The 9981-nt window shown below is 47.0% G+C and overlaps 1 protein-coding gene across 1 annotated transcript in view; it reads left to right on the top strand.

The window, feature by feature from the left end:
* Nucleotides 1-2493: 2493 nt before the first annotated feature.
* The window catches only part of PLEKHG1 (pleckstrin homology and RhoGEF domain containing G1), a 239557-nt gene continuing 232069 nt past the window's right edge, over nt 2494-9981 (top strand). The window contains exon 1 of the mRNA XM_070461602.1: nt 2494-2707. The gene's annotated coding sequence lies outside the window, so the exon portion shown is untranslated. The remainder of the gene's footprint in view (nt 2708-9981) is intronic.

Raw genomic sequence — 9981 nt, 5'->3', positions numbered from 1 at the left:
GCGAGGTATTGGACTGGAGCGTGAAGGAAGGGAGAAGCCAGATATTTCCCCTCTCCCTGCCAGGGTGTAAGACAGTGGCTGTTTCTCAGCCTCCCACAGACAGCTTCCATCTGTAGTATATCCCCTCCCTGCCCCTCCTGCCAGAGGTGATGGTGGCTTTCGGTTCTTATTAATTTCTGGACTACCTCACTGTGTCCTGTTGAATTCTTGATTCTTCCATCACTTATGGAGACAATCCCCTGCATAAAAGTCTCTCTTTATAAATACTTTAAGAGGTTTCTGTTTCTCTTCTTTGACCTGGACTATTAGTAATAACGTTAGGAAGATCTTTCACCAAAAAAATTTTCCTGATACCGAATACATCATTAGAAAGCCATTCTTTGGATTCCATTGGATTCTTTTCCTCAAAGAGGGAGAGTAGTATATTACAACATGGAATGTTACATTGTATAATAGCATTTTCATAACTCTTATGTTATCATTTCATTCATCCATCCACCCACTGAACATTTCATATCAACTGTGAATTAGGAACTAAGCTTGAGTGCTGGGCGCATATGATAAACTAGATACATGAAATGTCAGACCAGGTGATTTCAAGGCCACTTGCTAATAACCTGAAGGGCAGAGTACGCTTACTTGGAAATCAGGAGTGATAATGTGGGTTAGGTGCCTAATGCTACGCTTGGCACACAGCATCAACAAAAGAGATTTCACAATCCTGTTTCCAGGAGCCACCTCCTACCTTATTAATAAACTGAGGTGAAATGAAGAGGTCTGGACAGGAAATATAATAACCATTACACAGATAAGGAACCAAAGTTCAAAATTGTTATCTGCAGCTAGCAAGTGGCAAAGTCTGCAGCTGATGGTCACACCGCTTCACTAATAGCTTTACTCAAAGTCATTTATGCTAAGAAAGAATGTGACTCTGTGGGCCAGGGAGAGGGTAGCAGAGAAAGCATTTGAAAGAAACAGGAAAGCCTGCTTCTCCTCCCTTCTTCTCCAAGCTGTCCCCAAACCCCATCTGTCAGACACTACCATGGTCATCAGTCATGCTCTTTGAACCTAAGGTTGTTGAATGAAGGCCAGTACTAACTCAGAGGATTGATAAAGACCACGAATGAGGTCCATGCTGTATGGTAAGGCACTCCTGCTCACTTCACGGAAAGTAAGAGCATAGGTAGACTGGCGAACAGATGGGGTTTTGTGTGAGCTCCTGGTGCTAGAGAGGGTCTGATTCAGGCTGCCGAGTCTCCATATCCTGTGAAAGGACACTAACACCTGTCCTGCCAACATAACAAGGGTACTGCAGGATCAACTGAAGCAGTGCTTTGAAGATGGCAAAAATCTGTTTGAGCTGCACTGCAAATCTTCCGTGGTAAATGTACCCGGAGCATAACCCAGCCTCATGGCTTGAGATAATACAAGTCAGTTGTGAAGACAAAATAAATTGTAAAACAGAATATAAAGTGCACATTGTAGGGAAAGAACTGTGACACTGTGTGGCTCTGCGGCTCAAAACCTTATTTTATTTCAAATCTTTATGGTAATTTCTATACACGCATCAGAGCAGATAAAAGGGGAAATCAACAATAATAGCTAACATTTATCCAGCAAGTGTGCCAGGAACCTCCTAAACCCTTCCTGGAAATTGCCTTATTGAAATCACAAGAAGCAACTCTGTGAGGTAGGCACTATCCTCATTATCCCCATTTTACAGATGAGGAAACTGAGGCACAGAGAGGTCACATAATTTTGTTAAGGTCACACAGCTTCTAACTGCTAAAACTGAAATTCTGTGAACAAATCATGTAAGAGTGCATTCTTACAAATCTAATGGACTCAACAGGCAAATACACACGGCTGCCTTGAAAAGGAAATGAGTGTTGGGAAATCACTGCTTGCCTTTGACGGTCACCTTAGGCACCCTCGACTCAAGTCATCATCTCACTACACACACAGCTGGGGCCTTTAACACCTCTCTCGTTATTTCAAAGGTTAGTCTTCTTGGCCTCCTTTTTTCACTTTTACTTTCTCTAAGCGAAGGTTAGTTGGTACATTAACTGAGGTGATTAGAGTAATGACACCTGAAAAAGAGCAAGCTTCCTCCCTCAGTCCATAAGATTGCCCCAGAGCTTCTGTGTTAATACTAAAATGTCTAACTAAAAGAATTATTTAGGGTACTTTTTTTTTTTTTTTTTTTTTTTACAAAATCATATGCAAAGTATCACGTTCAAAAGAAAGCTAAACCTGAGGATCCCGGAAAATGAAGAAAAGTGATGTGTCTGCGAAAACAGTAGCAGGGATTTTTTTTTTTTTTTTTTTTTTTGGTAATTTTTCCCCCCAGGGGCTGTAATTTGACTGCTCTGTTTGGCTACCCTCCAGAGACAAGTCCAAGTGCTTAATCTCTTTCTCTTTCTCCCGCTCCTCCCCACCGTGCTCGCCCGGGCCGAGGGGAGGAGGGACCCAAGATCCGCTGCTCGCGGCGACGAGGCCCGCAACCCTGCGCCGGGAGGGGCGGGTCCGGGCGCGGCCGGCGAGCGGGGAGCGCGGCCGAGCGGCGGGGCCGAGCGCGAGGAAGAGGAAGTCCGAGCCGGGCGGCGGTGCAGGGCGCTCGGCTGGCGCCGCAGCCGGCGCAGCGCAGCCGCACCTTCCCCTGGCCGACCTGCGAGCGGGGCCCGCGCCGGCAGCCGGCCCTCCCCGGGTAAGTGTCCCTTTCGCTGGACACCGGCTCCTTTTCCAGGAATGGGACCGCGCGTCCGGGAACGCCGGGATGGGAGGGACGGGAAGGGGACCCGGGGGGCGCCCCAGATCCGCAGGTGGAGGCGAGCGGACCGGGGTGCCGGGCTCCTGTTCCCCGCGCGCTCCCTCCCGGATGGGGGCCAACGGGGTTGGGGGAGCGCCCCGCCGCCGCGGCCCCGGCCGCCGCTGCCCACCGCCGCCTGGAGGGGGCGACCCGCGGCCGCCACCGCCCGACTCCGGGGGTCCGGCCCCGAGCGGCGGTGCTCCCCGCCCTCCATCCGCAGCCGCGGGGGCCGGAGCGTTCGCTCCTTGGAGAAGAGATTCCTCAGTGCGCTCGGGACTGTTACCAAGTCAACCCTGCAACTCAAACGGGACAGTCCGAGAACGGACCCGAGCGCCCTCCGCCCTCGGTCCGCTCCCGCCGCGGGTACCCGCTCCTGGCCCCCCGGACGGTGGACCGCGGTGGGAGTCGGAGGCCCCGGCTCTGTGGCGCGTTTGGTTTGGAGGGTCCCAGCCTTTGTAGATAGAGCTTCGGTGCCCCAGCTCTGCAGATATTTCCTGGGGCGGGGGGTGGTGGAGGGGACGTGCAGGGGGGCTTGGGGTCGAAGCCGGTGGCCGGTGCATCATGGCGATCAATGTAACCCCTGGTCCACGGGGACTTTGTCGACGGTCCTGGTCTCGGAGGACCGCCGGGGTTTGCGGTGATGCCCGCCCGCAGCCCGCTCTCCCAGCCTTTGTGTCCTCTAGTGAGAGTCTAGTTGTTAAACCAGAAGCCTAAGGACTTTGGGGAAAGTCGTTAAGCCGTGGCATTTCATTGCGCTTACGGCGAACAATGAGGTGGATGGCTTTTTAAATGCTCCGGTGGAGTCTTGCTTGTAGGGCCGGTATTTCACTAAGTTCTGGTCCTTAACCCTCCCTTTGTACCACCCTCAGGTGGCCACGGCTACTGCACACACTTTTGAAATTGTAGAGGGTGAGTCTGGGGGAAGGCTGTTTGCAGTCAGCATCACCCAAGACAAGGTCAGTCACAGAGAGAGAGAGAGCGGTTTGGGGGTTTTCCGACGACTGGATACAGAACTTGCTTGTGTTTCGTATTTAAACCAGGAGACCAGCATGTTGACTCTGGGTCAGATTCGTCTCCGAACAGAACCCCAGGCCTAGATAGATTGCGTAGTGCCATAAAAATAGTGATCAAGTGTTAAAATCAGCGTCGGGCTGCTCGATTTCTGTGGTTGGCATATTTTAAAGAATTTACACAGGCTTTGGATTTTGATTAAACACTATTAAAACATTTCCAGGCCCATCGTGTCTGGGAGTAAGAAACTCCATCCTAATTTCCTCTTTGCCAAGTCAGACCGGAGCAAGCGGCTCCACCTCGGGTGGCCTTGGCTTCCTCCCTTAAGAAATGATTTGGAGAAACCAGGCAGTTTCTGAAGTTTCAAGCTCACTCCTTGCCGCCCCTCCCCAGTAAGCATACTTACTTGGTCTACTATATTTAAGACTTAGATCCAAAAGGGATGGTTTGGTATTAGGGTCCTTTACCATCCTTGAGTCTGACTTTCCAGTTCCTCACGTTGCTCTTAGTCCTATTTGAAGGCTGTGTCTGAGCTGCCAAGCCACCTGAAGAAACATTTCCCCAGAGTTCTCTCCCCTCTTTGGTCCCATCCTCATTAGGTCATCAACAGCTGTCACCTCGTGACCTTCCTTTTTCCTGGTGGAGCTGCTCCCTGAAGCTTTCACAGGGAGAAGCAGCTACTTAGCAGTCAGATCCATGCCCGAATCCCGCTTCCCTTGATGGTTCTTTCCTGCCTATCTCCATCTTCACAATGGGCACCGGCTTCCTTCAGTGACTTTAATATGGATGATGGTACCAAATGCAAACAAATATTTCCCTGGGAGACTCAATCTGTGCTTCAAAAAGGTTCAATGGTCACCTTTTTAACAAATCAAGAAGAAGTGGCAGTGTAAATTTTCAAAAGCAAGAATAACCAATACTGTTTTGTTCTCCTCCTTTGAGGCTATGATTTTTATTAAGTGACTTAATTAAGATTTAATGATTTGTAGTCTGACACATAAATGTGGGAAATGCTTGAGCAGCACTAAATCTTTTGAGCCCTTAGTAAACTGGAAGCGATTCCTGGATCTATGCTCTGATTCTTCAAGGCTGCAGTCCACTTTTCACAGATTTCTTTAACCCCCCACCTTTCCCCGTGAATAGCTGATCTTTCACCCAGTTGCCATCTTTGAATCCTCCTGCAGGCAAATTATATCCATGGAATAGTGAAACTAAAATGGCTCTTGGAAGATCTAGCCCAGCCCCTACATCTTAAAGATTTGGGAAAGCACTGGTGTTTAAGAACAAGTGCTCAGAAACTAAGTTGGCCTGTGTATCATTTGCTCAATAGCACTTTGACCTTGATCCCGCTAAGGAAATTCTATAGATGTAGATTCTTTTATAAATGAGAAACTGTAACAGTCATAGTTGATCGTTCTCTCTGGATTATCTGACCTTTGCTCATTCCTTCCTCTGTCAATTTAGGAAATGGTAAGCCTTCTTCCTTCTTACGTGGTACTATAGTTAAGTGTTGGACACATTGTATGCTTCTAAGATGACTGCTGTTGAGAAACCAAGTCCCACGAGTCAGTGATTTTCCTGGTGATTACACAGCTCTCAACTGGAAGAGCTGTGATTTAACTCGTGTTCCTGTCTCTTGGTCCGGAACTGTACTACCTAGAAACGGTGATGGCATGGGGGCATATTTTAAATTAAATGTAATGATTCTTTGTTTCAGGAAAGAAAAAAAAAAGTCCCTTGCCTCTTTTGACCTAAAAAGAACATGGATTCCAAATCAAAATATTCATTTTTTAAGTAGGAATGGGAATAGAAATATTTTATAGACAAAGACCCTAAGCAAGCTAGTACTCCTGTGTGGCAGGCTTCTCAAGTATTAGTGTTTCTTCACAATGTACATCAATCTTGCTTTATAAAATGAAGAGCTGACTCCAAACCATTTGGGCATTCAGGGCCATGGATGTCTGTGCCAAGGAGAACTTACTGACTGCAGGGCCCGCTTTCAAGTAATTATGAGAGGACTACAGGCTCTGCTTCATGTTGCTTGTGCTGATGAAAAGCAACAGATGCTTTAGCAGAGATGATGGAAATATAGGCTGGCCATCCCAGCAAGGGGGCCTGGGTTTGCTGTCAGAGTAACTAGGCCCCAGGTCATCCAGATGCTGTGGAACAGCTTCATGGATGCCTGAGTGATCCCCATCCCAGGGATAAGGAGGTGCTGGTCAGTCTAGCATAGTTTCCATAATCGAGACATATTGGAATATCTTTTCAATCTGTATACACAAAAGTACCCCAAAATGTTTCTCTGCTGAGATGCAAGGCTTGTAAAAATTTCCAACCCTAAACATCTCCTTTTGGTAAATATTGAATTACTGTTTGATGGAAAGCAAAAGTAGGCTGGATTCATGGATACAGAAAGTCCCTAACTCTCGTCTGCTTTTCCCCTTCCCATATAAACCCAGAGGAAGGGCAACTTGAGGAGTGTTAATGTTAGGCTAAATTTTACAAAGGTTCCAGCTACGCCCACTGGATGTACTAAACCCATGTCTTTAATTAAGAAAGCTGTTTGGGTAAGCTTTAATGACCAGGGTGCTGCCGAGCCTGTAGAAACCGCTTATCACCAGCATTAGGAAGATCAAACCACTGCAGCATTTGGCCAAACGCTAGCAAGCCTTTAAGTGTGAGAAGGACATCTGTTTAAATATCAAAGTTGAAATGGGTGTGAGTGTAATAATGATTGAGATTTAGAATTCTCATAAAAGGAATCAGTAAATCAATGTCATTACACCATTCAACTGGCTCTAATGTTTGAAGTGGCAAATAGATCTTACCATTGTCCACTCTGTGTCCAGTCACGTGAAACACTGACTTAAATGACTTGAGTCTGAATAAAGATGGATGAGAGGAGGAGGAGAAGTTCTAGATCATGGGGTGGTGGACCTTTTCCTGTAAAGAGCCAGATAGTGTTTCAGGTTTAGTGGTCCATGTGTATCCCCATCGTATATTCTTTGATTTGTAGAAGGGGGGACTGGTTGTTTACATAAGCCTGGTTAAACTTTAAATATTTAAAAACCAGCCTTTGCTTGAAAGCCATACAGGATAAGCTTTTTCACTGGAAACCTAAATAAATGTTAGTAAACCAAAAAAGGAAAAAAAAAATCTATGACAGCCATTGTTTTCCACTTCTGTTCTAAATGAAATATTCTGTTTGAACTATCATTCCCAAAATGACAAATGCCATAGGCTCTATCTAAGCTGTCTGGCTGTAGACTGGCTTATAATCAAATCTCCTATGTTAATATTTTTTTTCCAGTCACCCTTCTTTATTTGCTCTTTTTACTCGGCTTAGAAGTCTCTGTTAGACAGTGATCAGTTGACAGGATTCTCAGCACCAGATTTCAACATCCAGTCTTGAGTGAGGTATGGAACAGGCAGAGAAGTTCAGCTGGGATGTAATAAATTCCGCAAAGAAGCAGGTCATTGATGAAGCTCACTGATAACATGAAATAAAGTTCACACCCACCAGGATGGCAGCCAAGGCCCTTGTGTTCTATTTTCTCCTAGTACCTTCGCATGTATACTCTATGGCCCTCTCATCCAAGATGACTCGCAGAGCCCTAGATGGGCTGTGCTGTCTCTCACCAAAGGTGGGATCCTTCCATACAAAGTTTAACTCTTTCTGATCTTCCTGGGGAGAAACATGGGCCCCTGAATCTCTGTGCTAACACAGGACTTTATATGTGACTCAAGTAGGACAGAGAAATGTAGTGATCCCCAATGGACACACGTTACCTTTCAAGGTTGCGGGGACCGTTTTATTCCTCTCTGTAGCTTCGGGGATCTTGTCTTACATCTGTGGACCGTCACTGAATCAGAACTGTTTCCAGGCTTTGTATGTGATTCCGAGTATAGCATGGCGCTGATGTGTCTGGACTTGAAGTCAGGCTGAGCTGACATCTAGTCCTGGTTTCTCCACTTCACCTGCTGCCCCATCTTCCAAGTCGAGAATAAGACCTCTCAATTGCTAGGAATAAAGGAGATTTTTTTTTTTTTTTTCTGTGAAAAGCGTTTAGTTCAGAGTCTGATGTGTAGTAGTGGCTTAGTAAATGGCAACTTTTGTTCAATCCATAGTCATTTATTGAGAACCTGCTGTACCTGGAATGATGTTCAGTCCTGCTCTAGGCATAGCAGTGAATACAAGAGCCATGGTTTGTACAGAGATGTGATCAGGAAGTGGGGAGAAGGCAGGATGAGGGATGGGTCACCTTAGATTGGTGTTTCAGGAAGCCTGTCAGAGAAGGCAGTGTTCTAACTGCAACCTTAGTGATATTGATGAGTCCCTGTTTCATCTAATCTAAGATACTTTTGAAAATACTTTTTTTAATACACCATTAAGAAAAAATTCTGTCAATAAAATTGACAGTCTCCTATAAGATGCATCCCTAAGTTGTAAAAAAAATGTGCATCTTGGCACCAATAAGAGGCATTCATATTAGTGCTCAGTAAGTACCCATTGAGTGCAGGCATGTGTGCTAAGTCCCTTCAGTTGTGTCTGACTCTGCGACCCTATGGACTGTAGCCCGCCAGGTTCCTCTGTCCGTGGGATTCTCCAAGCAAGAATACTGGAGTGGGTTGCCATGCCCTCCTCCAGGGGATCTTCCCCATCCAAGGATCGAACCCACGTCTCCTGTGTTGCAGGTGGATTCTTTGCCGCTGAGCCACCAGGAAAGCCCACCCATTGAATAACTTAGTGTTCCTCTGTGCTGGCATACAAGATTCAGCTCCCATGGTTTACATTGTGAATTTGTCTCTTCTGTTTCTTAGGTCTGAAAGGTTGACTTGGAGCTAGCAAAGAGTAAAATATGGTAAATTATTGTGAGATATTCGTGATCCATTGCACTTTAAAAATAGTTTAAAATATTTGCTCTGGTCATCTCAATGAGCAAAGTGTGTTGGTGACTCCTGCTGAAGTGAAATTGGTCTGCACATAACTTGAGTAGGAGCAAAGTTGAGCAGCTCCTGCAGCCGGTAATTTTTGGCAGCTGTCCATAGAGTTGTGTGACTCTTTAATGCATAGCAATGCCATCCTAAGGGCTGCAAAGGCATTAGCTGGAGCTTGCTTCCTTCTGTTTCCCAGATTTAATTGAACATTAATACGCCCCTCCTCTGTATCCCAAGGGACCGATCATTCCTCTAACCAAGCAGGTCCTCTGTGATAATGAAATGGGGGGAAGGCTCCCTTTAGAGCCACCACCTTCCCCTCCTCTGGCAAGTCCCTACGCTTTCAAAGTCCAAGCAGTGTCCTCTTCTCTCCCCACTCCCTCCTTCCTGCTCAGAGCAAAACGAACTGCTGAAATCTTTGCTTTCTGACCACCCTCTACACTCTGGTCCCTCGTCCAGATCTTTTTCTGAACCCAGTCCGGAGCCCGCCCCAGCTCTCCCCTGCTGTCCAAGGTCTCAGCTTCTGCATGGATGACTCAATGGGAGCTTTGACAATACTCGGCTATTTCTAGCTGTAATAAAGTGTGCTTTCATGCTGTTTTGATTTTAATTTCAACATGTCACTCAAGGCCTGTGCGCATGTCGGCTTGTGGGTCCCCCACATGTGGGGAGCGTGCCTTTCCTTCTGTCCGCCTGTCAGCAACTTCCACCCTCTCCCTGCCCGGTGGGGAGGAGTCCATCAGCCCTGGCCTGGGAGGAAGCAAGTGCAGAGCTTACTCCCTTCCAGCCCCGTCCTCCCCGTCTTCTCCTGGGATGAAGCCTTCGTGCTCTAGGAGTTCTTCAGGACACACCGCAACTCCGGCTGCTACGGGAGTCATTGGAAACAAGCAGATGCAAAGGAAAGGCTGTTTGTAGGCATTCCGGGGACGCATATTAACCACCATCTGGCCTCAGGGTGATTTCAGGCTGTCTCCAACCTGTGACTAGAAGCTGGTCGAGGTGGGAGGGATGTGTGAAGGTGTGAGGCCACGAGCAAGCGGATAGGCACTGATCTGAGTTCCCCTTACTTCCCGGGGCCGTGTGATTATAGGCAGTCCTCAGACACTAACATCTGTGCTTCTCTGATGTGCTGGGAGAGAGGAAAAAACTGTAATCTGGGGCATAAATATACGATCCTGTGTTTGTTCCCTTTAACCAAGTAAACCTGTTATTAGGTTAAGCAT

This window comes from Odocoileus virginianus, chromosome 34 (assembly GCF_023699985.2).
Source record: "Odocoileus virginianus isolate 20LAN1187 ecotype Illinois chromosome 34, Ovbor_1.2, whole genome shotgun sequence".
Lineage (NCBI taxonomy): Eukaryota > Metazoa > Chordata > Mammalia > Artiodactyla > Cervidae > Odocoileus > Odocoileus virginianus.
This window is presented reverse-complemented; position numbering and strand designations above follow the sequence as displayed.